General features: G+C 47.4%; 1 long non-coding RNA gene across 1 annotated transcript; it reads left to right on the top strand.

Moving 5' to 3' along the window:
- Nucleotides 1–9764: 9764 nt before the first annotated feature.
- Nucleotides 9765–11624, top strand: LOC144305478 (uncharacterized). Its single transcript, XR_013372480.1, has 2 exons — nt 9765–10082; nt 11423–11624. It is a non-coding gene; the product is annotated as an uncharacterized LOC144305478 (long non-coding RNA).
- Nucleotides 11625–11926: the final 302 nt, after the last annotated feature.

Here is an 11926-nt window from a genome sequence, read left to right as displayed (position 1 = left end):
AATAAATAAATATTTTTTTAAAAAAAAGCTTCGATGTAGATTCTCTGGTCACAGAGCACATCCAGGTGAGCAAAACCCCCAAGATTTCTGAAGCAGAACTTACTGGGTTCGACACCCGAGCCCTCCCTGCCACACGGAGACAATCTTGGCGGAAAAGGAGCAGGTTGTTCCTAAACCAGAAGAGGCCTCACACAGAAGAAAAAGATATCCCAGAAGAAACTGAAGAAATGAAAACTTAGGGCCTGGGAGTATGTTCTGCATAAAATAAATGCAAATAAAAGTTTAAAAGAAAGGTAACTATTATAATGTTAAAGATACAAGATAAAGTTACAAATGTAGTTGGACTTCTTGTCAGCACAACTGATTCCTCTGCATCTCTGACACTCTTCCCACATGAGCACTTGCCCTCCTCTCACCTCCATCTTTACATAATCTGGAAGCTGCCACCTAGGGCGCCCAGCCCCACCTCACCCTTTGTCCCTGGAGACCTAATTGTCTTGAGCCCAAGTTTCGCAGCCAGGGTGTCCAAATATCTATGCTTTCCTGGAAAGGTATGTGGTCTCATGACCCCCATGCCTCAAGAGTCCTGCTTCTCAATGTTCTGTCTCCATCCAACTAGCAGCCACAAAATGTGAAATCTAGCCTTTTCATCATTTTCTGCCACCCTGAGGATGGAGTCTGTCATTACTGCCCACAATTACTTGGACACTTCCATGTACACCTGCACAGACTCCCCTCCTCTCATCTTTCTCCTCACGCTGAATGGCACCAAATTCCTTTCTTCTGTAAAGCAATGACCCTGCCTACACCTGGGCTTTGGCATCCACCACACACCAGACACTCACCCCCCAAAGTGTCCGCATTATGAACAGAGGGGATGGCTCACCTAGGAGGAGCTGTGGTGTAAAGTGTCCCGATGATTTTGTTCATTGCCTCTTTCTACTCCTACAATGAACTTTGAGCTCTTGTTTTGTGCCATGCCTTAAATATGTTTTATTTTTACCTTTTTCAACCTGAATCGACACTAATGAACATAAAGCTGGAAGTAATCCATATATGGTAAGTGAATTCTTGTTCAGAATAGCTAGAAAATTGGACATTAAAAAGACCTGGGCACTTAGCTTTCTGGGTAAATAAGAATTGACTTAACTATTTTTATAGATGGTAATAAATCCAACTCCCTCCTTCCCCATGTAAGCTATCCAAAAAAACCAAAACAAAACAAAACAAAACAAAAACAAAAGTGTATTATCTTTTCTGATTATAGCATTAACATATACACACTCAACCAAAAATAAAATATATACACACTCATAAAATCAGAAGGTGCAGACAACTAGGATAACGATTTTGATAGCTAATATTTTTGAGTCCGTATGATGTGTCAGACACGCTGGCTGTTACGCGGCATTACCACCTTCACTCGCCATTACGGAGACTGAGAAACATAGAGAAGCCACATTTATTTGACGATCCCACAACCAGAAAACAGTGCTAACAAACAGTGACATTATCCAGAATCCGTCATCAGCTTGGTGAACATTTGCCATAACGCAGTCCTACATGTATCTCGAACAGTGGGATAAGCACACTGTCCATTCACTCTTGTTCAGCTGATACTCCACTTGGTATAAACATCAGGAAGCATCGTCACTGAGTTCGAGAATGCGCCTCGGGTTACTTTCGTACATTGAGAGCCTAAGAGATCATTTTTTGGTATGCATTCCTTCTTCATAGTACTCTCCTGGACTGCACATTAATAACGAAATTGATAATTAGGTGTTTCCCTTTTAGAGCAAAATCAGACCTTTACATGCTGTCTTCTTAAATCAAAATACAAACAAACATATACAAAAATTTTCAAAATAAACATATACATGTATTTTTCAAAAATAAGCATATACATGTATTTCTCCGTGGGCTGCCGGGCTTCTTCGTGTGGTTTGTCACATTTGAAATGACATTAAACTCTGAACTTTGGACATAGTGAATTTTCCTTGTATGGGAAGTTTTGTTTTGTTTTGTTTTGTTTTGTTTTGTTGTTTTGTTTTTGCTGTGGTCCTGCTAGCACCTTCTAGTGGCATGAACATGAAAGCCGGCAGTGATGATTCAGGTTTGTTGGGAGTTTTTTTAAGTAAAAAAACAACCATAATTTACAGCTTCCTGGTACTTCTACTTTTCTTTCCTTTTGCTAATAAAGCCACAAAGATCATGAAATTCCAAGAAAGAGACTAAAATATTTTGAAGTGAATTCAGAGCATCATTCCATAATAAATGTGAAACTATGTAATGTAGTTGTCATAAAAGGTCAAGATAGTTCAGGGAATTTTAGGTGTTTTTTTTTCGAACGGTAACTTTTCACAATGTCTCAGGTTTTTAAACAACTCCTGGAACTGTGGCTGTACGGTGGTCAGTTATTTATAGCCTCTGGCTCAGTTTTACCTTGACTGGTGTGGACAGACAGGCTAGAGGAACAGCATTGTGCTAAATCACACCCAACCAGCTGCTGGAGAAGATGCGGCATCACACACTTGGGAAAGAGGCCACAGCCCCACGGAGGCCCACAGGCACTGGAGAAGGACCTACCCCCCACACTACCCCCTGCTTACAAGAGCAATTTCTTTTTTCTATCTATATCTATCTATCTATCATCTATCTATTTATTTATTTTACTTTAAGAAATCTCTACACTCAACATGAGGCTCAAACTCATGACCCGGCGATCGAGAGTTGACACTCCACCGACCAAACCATCCAGGCCCCCCTGTGGTAAGACCCTTTGAAACACAATTTTGAAGACTTTCTTTTCGACACAGTTCAGAACTTTGGACATAGTGAATTTCCCTTGTATGGGAGATCTTTTTTTTTTTTTTTTTTTTTTTTTTTGGAGAGAGAGAATGAGAGCAAGCATTCATGTGCCCGAGAAACGAGCAGGGGAATGCATGGGAGGGAGAAGCAGAACCCCGCTGTGTGGGGAGCCCGATGCTGAACTTGATCCTGGGACCCGGAGACCGTGACCTGAGCCCAAGGCAGACGCTCCACCGACTGAGCCCCTAGGCGCCCCGGGAAGTCTTCCTAAGAGTTTTTCTTGGTTACTTAAGACATTATACATTTTGTGAGAGGGCTTGGTTGTTGTGCGGATGGGAGCAGGAGCTGCGTACCTTCTGTTCCCAGGCTACCCTCTCACCACTCTTGACTCACTTGTGTGAGAACCACATGCTGGGCAGGGAGGCGAGGCCGTGAGAGGCACCACAGGACACGTTCCAGCCCAGCGTGAAACTGCTCTGGGCCACAGACAATGGTCCAGCCTACCCCTTTGATTCCAGAAAGCAGCATGTGCTAGAGAGAGGACAGCTGTTGCCCCGCAGAGGTCACTTGGGGCGTCTCTGCAGTCCCCTCCATTCATTCAACAATCTATACTAAGGGCTGCACTGGATGGGGGAGGCAGCCCTGGGTGGGCCAGAGCCCTGCCCTCTACCCCTTACCAACAGGACTCCCGACAACCCCCTGGACTCCCAGCTCTGCCTCAGCACCCGCTGCCTGGGGACCTGACAGATGTACCTGGTGTCTCTGTGCTGGGCCCTCTGCCTGGGAGGAACTCCCACAGTTGGGGGGCTCGTCTGCCATGTCTCCACAGACCTAATGCCTGCCAAGGGCTGGGAACTGTGCTACATGGCTTATATGCACCCACCCCAAATTTCACACTTAGCCCGGTGGGTGGACATTAGCATCCTACCTCGTAGATAGAGGCCTAGCTCTGCAATAATCCATGTTTCAGAATAATCTTTCAATAATTTTTCAACTTTGACAGGAAACCCTCCCATTATATTTGCTCTACTGCATCTTACTGATTGCACTTCAGATTTGGGAGAGGGACATGCCCTGTTGTCTCTCTAGCTGACGAGGAGCCTGGCTCACGTGATGCACATGTAGCAGATGCAGCAGCGAGCAAGGAAAGAATGGTTGGGGCAGACTCACTGCACTCGTATGTGACAAGCCACATTCTCCATCGTCATTAGAGAACAGGGACACTAGAGAACAGGGACACTAGAGAGCAGGGACGTGAGGAGCCCAGGTTGAGATAAACAGAGCCGAGGGTGCCCCGGCACGTGAAATGCTCCTATGAGGTAATGTAGAAAACCTCTGCATTCACAGAGGCTGGGATGGGAGTCACAGCTGGAACTTTCAGATTTTTAAAAATGCTGTCACTTACGATAAGAAAAAAGGCCAGGTAGGCTGGGCCTGAGGCCAAGATAAGAAAGCGATTGGCTTTAGGACCAAGATGGCAGAGCCGGCTGATTTGCGGAAAGCTCCTCAGGAGTACAGGACTTCCTTGGTCAGCTGGCATTGTCCAGAACCCAGAACCCAGAACCAGGGCAGCCCTGTCAGTGTGAGGTCTCTGCTGCAGGAAATTATAGCGTTTGGTGGTTTTTTGTTTTTCAATGAAGAAATTGCTCAATGTATTATCTTTATTTTTGGCTCCCAACTTGGAGACATCTGAGCTAAATTGCTGAGGGATGTACCTCCCCCTCCCCACAGAGTTTAAGGTTTGGCTGTCCCTCTCTTTGTTGGACTGAAAAATTTGGAAACTGGGACAGAGCAGATAATATCTAAGAGTACTTGCAAAGAGAAAAATGTCATGATTCACTAACTCTTAGCATTTTAGAAGGCTGGTGGGCACGAAAGGTCTGCCATGAGGGGCTGCGTCAGGGAGGTTCCCACACCTGTGGTTGATGGGATCCTGCCTCCACAGCCACCTGCTGTAGCACAGACACAAACACTGCCTTCTAGTGACACCTTTTGGGAATTTACCATTCCCCACCATCTCCATCCATCCTCCCTCCATCCATGCTCTCATCCGTCCTTCCATCCATCTATCCATCTACCCACCTACCTACCCTCCCACCCATCCATCCACCCACCCATCCATCCACTCATCCATCCATCTTTCTAAGACCTTAATGCTAATTTTTAATGAATGTGCTTAAGTGTTTTTTTTAATTTTACTGAACATCATGGAGAAAAAGTAATAAGCTACAAATTAGACATTTTATTATTAATAAACAAAGATTTTTAAGTCTCTTATTCTTGTAATAGTTTGACTCTATTATTGATGTGTGACTGGTGACAGCTTTCAAGCCTCACCCCTTCTCTATGCTGCCCCACATCTGGGCAAGCTGATAAGAAACCCTGGGTGTTTCCTCCTTTGGCACCAAAGGGAAGTTCATGTCATGCAAGCCTGACCAACATGGGACCCCACCCCCTGATCACAATGAAAGCAGTCAGCCTCCTCTCCCTGCTCTCTCAGGCCATTCCTAGATCTGCTTGGGAGCCACCCCACCTCCCCAGAAAGCCTCATTATGTGAATAATAAGACTTTCATTCCCTCTTGGTGTGGGCACGGCATCATCTGTCTGTATACCCAAACCAAGTCTGGGGGAAGGGAAGGGTCCATTCCACCTCTATGTGGCGGCCACAACAACTCTATTTTTTGAAACAAATATAAAAACATGTTATACGTGATTATAATTAAATACCCAAGTATAATCTCTTGATTATATTTTATAATCTATATAAATGCATTCATTGAAGTTCAAGTAATAAGACACTGGTTAAAAAGGTTGGAAGATACTTTTGACACATGATGTGCACCTTTATCCTCAGTATGCAAAGAATATTTAAAAAATACAAAAGTTGGATTGGAAGAATATTTAAAAAATACAAAAGTTGGATTGGAAGGGAAATATCATTAAAGAGACCAGGTGGCCACGACTCCCACAGAAATAGCAGATGCATTCTCGAGGATACCACAGGCTGGGGAAAAACCCTATTCCAGGGCTCTCCCTGGCTCTCTGCACACAAGACCTTCAGATGCTTCCCATCCTCCCCTCTCCCTGTCTCACAGATCCATAAGGAAATAGGTCAGTTCTATTTTACTAAGAATACCACACGCAAATGTCATTACGTTAAATGAATAAGTCAAATGCAGTAACAAACAGTTTTCAATGCATACGCTAAGAAGGAAAACACCTGTATGGACCACACCTGTCGGGATGAGCACCCAGTGCCGTATGGCAGCGCAAATCACCAGCCCTACCCACGAAACCAATAGAACAGCGTGTGAGAACTAACTGGAATTTAAGTAAAAACTAAGAGGGAGAGAGAAGGAAATATGTGTGTGGCTTTTCTTCTTTAATTTCATGGTTCTAGGGATGCCCGGGTGGCTCAGTGGTTGAGCATCTGCCTTCGGCTCAGGGCATGATCCCAGGGTCCAGGGATTGAGTCCTGCACTGGGCTTCCCTCAGGGAGCCTGCTTCTCCCTCTGCCTGTGTCTCTGCCTCTCTCTCTCTCCGTGTGTCTCTCATGAATAAATAAGTAAAATCTTTTTTTTTTTTTTTTAATTTCATGGTTCCAAATACAGAAAATGTGAAATCTTTGCTGTGGACATTTCCTATAAACTCTGGTCACTTTAGCTGCCATTCTATTTTGTCTTCCTCGGCTTCTGGGCTACAGATTTTTCAAGCCAGATCACAAACGGCAAGAGAAATGCTCAGGGCTGAGCAGTAAGGCCGGCGCTTCCTCTGGTCCGTCCTGTCTCCCTGGCCCAGCCTCCAGCGTTCAGAATGGAAGTTAAGGCACCTTGAAGTCCACCCACACACTTCAATGAGCTCAAGTTTACGCATCCTGCCCTTTGGACGTTGTGTTTATTCTCTTCTGACTCCAGCATTACGTAAGGTTCTTGGGGTTACAGAAAATGAGCTGCATTCACTTGGACAAACCCCACAGCACGAATGAGGACCCGGTTCGCCCTTGGAGCAGAAACAGAAAGAGACATGTGAACAAGGGTCACCCTGGAGGCCCCTCTCTGCACCTGTGGTTCAAAATCCCAGATTCTGTAGAGAGGATCCAGCAGCCTGGTGGAGGCTGGTCCTCCCAGCGGCCTGCCATGGCCTTGGGGCAGCCCTGTGCTCGGGCCAGGCTGTGGGCCATGGGTGCTGAGTACGGTGTCAGCCCAGGAGGCCTGCCTGTCCTGGGCACTGTGGTCCTCGTGCTAACCCTCCCATGGCACGGGGATGACGGTTCTCCAGTCCAAAAGCTACTACTGCTCCTGGGTTCAACCCTGAGGATTACCCTGCTTACAGAACTAAATGCACCTGACATGTGTGTGATGCTACATAAAAACAAGCATTAAAAAAGGCAGAAAACATACTCTGTTTCATACTATAACTTCCAGAAAGAGTTCTGTGATGTGAATGGAGTCTCATATTCACTCCTCAGCAAAAACCTCTGTTTCCCTGTGGGGATGGGCTGTGCCCACACCTCATGCCCATGGCACCACCATCCTGGGATCCTATGCCCTGGATACCCCAGCAGAGGCCCCCGCAGGGGGACCTTGGCATGGGACCTTCTATGGAAATACAATCTTTCAGATGTAGGTGATACTGTGTAGGCCCTACATCCAGGGAGGGAGTCCTAACGAGACACAGAAGATGAGGTGATGGCAGCGATGGGAAGGCCCAGGAAGGCGGAGGACGCACTCCCAACTGTGCCAGCCAGAGCCAGGGCTTGAGGTGAGGTCAGGTGCTTGAGCCAGCAGTGGAGATGGGAAGGTCGCTGAACTCACCGCGCCACAACCCCCCTGAGGCAGGTCACAGGGCCGTTGTGGGTCTGGTGGACCCACCAACCCCACCATCCCCACCATCCCTGGAGAAAGGAACAGCAGGAAATCAAACAAGCAGGCCTTGTGAAGCAGCCTACAGCTTACACTCACCGCTCCTTGCCCTGGCCCCCGGATCTCTCTCTACACTACATCAAACCCAGCCTAAAACGTACTTCTCACTGAGAAGACTATTTCGGGGAGATGGACGTTCCCCTGCCAGCAGCACAAAGGTCAGGACCCAAGCTTCCGCAGCCAGGAGGGTCTGGGGGTGGTAACCGTGCTCCAAGGACACAGAGCGCCGTGATCCAAAGCTCTCGGGCCCTGCCAGCCGGGGCGTTGCTGTTCACAAGGGAATGATAAATAAACCTGCGTTTCATCTCTATCACTGGGCTCTAGGGGAAACAGAGTCCAAACTGCAACTACTACTAAGCGCCATACTCAGGATTTGACTCCAACACCCGAGATGCTAAGATCTTACCTGCCTTCCTGCAGAGGATACAAAGGGCGACCATGCCCCAGTACACACTGATACATGGCAGACACATCATGCACTAACCTGGGCTGTGATACAACGCGACAGATAAAATCCCTGAGATGCTAGCGTCCTAATGAGGGCTGACTATATTTTTAAAAAAGTACATCCATGCAGGGCGTGTTAGGAAGGGTTAAGTACTATGGAGAGGAACAGCACAGTCAGGGTGTCTAGAGAGTGCGAGAGGGACAGGTTGGGTTTTCCTTTGGGAGTTCAGGGAGTTCAGGGAGGTCAGAGAGTTTAGGGAGGTCAGGGAGGCCAGGGAGGCCAGGGAGGTCAGCGAGGCCAGGAAGGTGGCATTGGGGTCTCAGCTTGGAGGAGGCAAAGGATGAAGACAGGTGGACAAACAGAGAAGGAGCCTTCCAGGCAGAAGAAACAGCATGTGAGAGGACCATGGCCCAGCTCCCCATCTGTGACTGCGATAACTGGACAAAATAACCTGGAACACTCCTTAGGAGCATAAAGCATCCTGTGGGAGGATGTCCAGTCAAAGGACAAACTGGAACCTGCTTAAAAATACCTCCCACCTGTGAAATGTCCAGCCTGAACGCTCCTGCGGTAGATTTCTTTCAGTCTAATGCTGTTAACCAGTGTGGTGGGAATGGGGATGGTTCCGAAGTCAAATAAGCTTTGAAAACTGGCTTAAAAAAGTTAAACAGGACTTACTCACTGCAAGACTTCTCAGGTCCTTTAAAAAGTCAGTGTAGACAATGATTGTCTGAAAGTGGATTATGACATGCAAACTCTGCCAACCTGCCATGGAAGGCTTTTACATGGAGAGTACCTGGTGAGACTCCTGCACAGAACACCCTTTGGAACAAACGTTGCACATGAGAGGCTGGCAAACATCTTCTGTAAAGGGCTGAATAATAAATGTCTTGGACTCTGCGGCCAAACATTCTGGTTCAACGATTTGATCTGCCATTCTAACTGGCAAGCAGCTGAGTGGGCACGGCTGAGAGACTAAATTTCAATGTAATACACTTCTCACCTGTCATAAAATGTCAGTCTTATTTTGATTTTTTCCAGCCATTGAAAAATATGAACCATTCATCACTCACTGGCCATACAAAGACAGTGAGGACTAGATTTGCCCTGCAGGCTGTACTTTCCCAACCCTGGCTTTAAACAAACGCACATTTATCCAGGTTTTTTTTTTTTTTTTGGTAATTGGGACTTTTTAATGTATTGCTTAAAGTCCCGTGCTGGCATCCTGATCACCAAAAGAGGTGGTTGTAACACATTTCCAAAATGTATTTGAGGCCGAAAATGGCTCAGAAGAAAAATCATATTTGTAGACATAGCTCCTTTATAATGACTTCTTGATAGAAAAATGGAGTTTAACTCTGCACTTATGGAGTTTAACTCTACTTTAATAACTGAACTATTAGGAAAAAATGGCATATATTTTTCTAGGATTGGGTTTTATTTTCCTCTGTATAGTTTTTTTTCCCTCTGTATAGTTTTTGAAAATCTAATTTTCATTCCTTCTCTAGAAGAAACTTTAAATGCAAGTTCCTTCTGTGTAAAGGCAGCATTTGCATGCAGCCTGGCCTGAGCCAGAATTGCCTCAAGGCCATGCTGAATGCGCTCCTCCCCTCTCCTCTGCACGCAGCAGCACCACCGCGGCTTCTAGGCCAGCCTGTCCCCTCGCAATCTCTGCCCAAATCTAAGTACCCTCAGGCCGCTTTCCCTTCCACCTTCCTTTACACCTGTGCTCCCGGTAAATCAGAGCCTTGCCCTCACTAGGACGGAAACGACTTCTAAAAGAAATGGTTTCACTATCGTGTTGGTGTGTCTGCATTCTCACGGGAGGCATGAAACTGTCCTCTGGCTCGCCCGTCCTCACGCAGCTGGCAGGTGGGAACACCAGGTCTTCCAAGAACAGCAGGTAAGGTTCCAGCAGACCTCATCCCATCGGAAGTCACCTCCCTGACCCAGGGGAAAGACACGTCGTGCCCCAGGGTTGAGCAGGTGGTCCAGGCTAGCCTCCTCTCCGCCCCCTGCGCCACCAAGAGGAGTCAGATCCGAACAGGTGCCTCCTCTCTCCGTGTAGAGGACGGCAGACAGCTTTCCCTGCACCCCTAGTCCTCGGCCGTAATTAAAGACAGATTAACGAGAACAACACGCAGGTTCCTGGCATGTACAGCAGGCATCTGTGGAGCTACCGGGGGCGGGGAGGTCCCTGAAGTGGCTGGAGTACCTGCCGAAGCACCAGTCAGGACACACTGTGTGGGGCGGGGGAGGACCCCGGGGAGGGGCTGCCTCCTGCTTAGACCCCGCAGTCTTGAGCCTCCTGGTCTTCCTGCGTGGAGGTAGGGCTCCTTCATAAATGTAAAAATGTCCCTTGTGAGAGGGTAACACTGTGGTTTTCAGGGTTTCCCTTGCATCTGCTGTTTCCTGAAACGAAAATCCTTACAGCAGAGATGCAGGTTTGGGTGTGTTCTGCCTGGCCCAGGATGGCAGTCTGCACTCCCTAATTAGTGCAGCTCTTTTCAGCGTCTCCCTTAACTTAGTCAAGGGGGGGGGGCGGGCGCAGAGGACCTGCGATGGCACAGAAACTACCACCCAAGCCCTGACACTGACAGGCCCTTCCAGACCCTGAGTGACTGACCCTCCCTGCCACCTGCACGGACCCACCGACCCCTGCCCCACGTTCTCCCCATGGTGGCCTGGACGGATCTTCAGAACTTGGGAGGTGTCCTCCCGGTGTCGGCCTCCCTGAAATAAATGCCTTTCCTGTGTCGCTCTGTCCGTGGCGGGGGTCCTGACTGGGCCAGAGCTGGCTGCCCCTACACCCCTGAGCCCCAGAGCCCCAAGGACCTCTTCCTGCTGAGATTTTCAGGCCCCATCCCCCAAAGGAGAAGGATGGAGGTACTGGGCTGGCAGCAGTGGCTCGTGGGGGGTTCGGAGGACACCCAGCCTGATGTCCGTAAGGTACCGGAAGCATGCACAGGAGCATCCAACCCGCGGAGGACCGCCCGCTTCATGCTCGCTCTGTCCGCTGTCACTGGCTTGGCTCTGGACAGTTGCTCCATGGAGCAGGGGGAACTCAGAGCACACACGCTATCGGATGCACCCAGGAGCATAAAGCTTTTGTCCAAGGACAAAGCAATTGGATGCAAATATGGAGCTCATGGCCATGCCCTGCGTTCCCCCGGCCATGCACCTACTCTCCGCCAGGGAATGCCATTTCTGAAAATCCCGGCTCTCTCTGTTGGTGTTTTGCAGAGAACTAGGGAGAGAAAGCTGAAAAAGAAACAAGACCTTCGTGTTCTCACATTACATTATACTTTCCAGCCCTTTGAAGTCCTGCAACCCTCCGCCAAGTACTTGGCAAATCCTGAAACACGCATCTGCGAAGCTGGGGTTTTTCCTTCACATTACCTTCCACCTACTTTAAAATAAACCACTCATTGTTCAAAAGGGCAAACTCATTTTTTTTTCTTTTTTAAGTAATACATAATGGAGTAAAACATTGCTGGAAGGTTTGTAATTAATTTACTGTGCAATAAATCTTTAAGAAACTGAAGTGAACAGGAAGTCAGCTCTCAACCAGGAATATTCAGGCCTCTGCTTTTTTAAATTAACAAAATGTAAACTCTTTTTTTTTAATCTAGAAAGGTACATGAACCTGATTCTCTAAATGTTTATACAGAAACATAAAATCAAAAGGGAAATGTCAGAGCCCACTTTCTTGTGTATCTTGATTTAATATTAAAATAATGGAAGCAA

Source organism: Canis aureus, chromosome 3, assembly GCF_053574225.1.
Source record: "Canis aureus isolate CA01 chromosome 3, VMU_Caureus_v.1.0, whole genome shotgun sequence".
NCBI lineage: Eukaryota > Metazoa > Chordata > Mammalia > Carnivora > Canidae > Canis > Canis aureus.
This window is presented reverse-complemented; position numbering and strand designations above follow the sequence as displayed.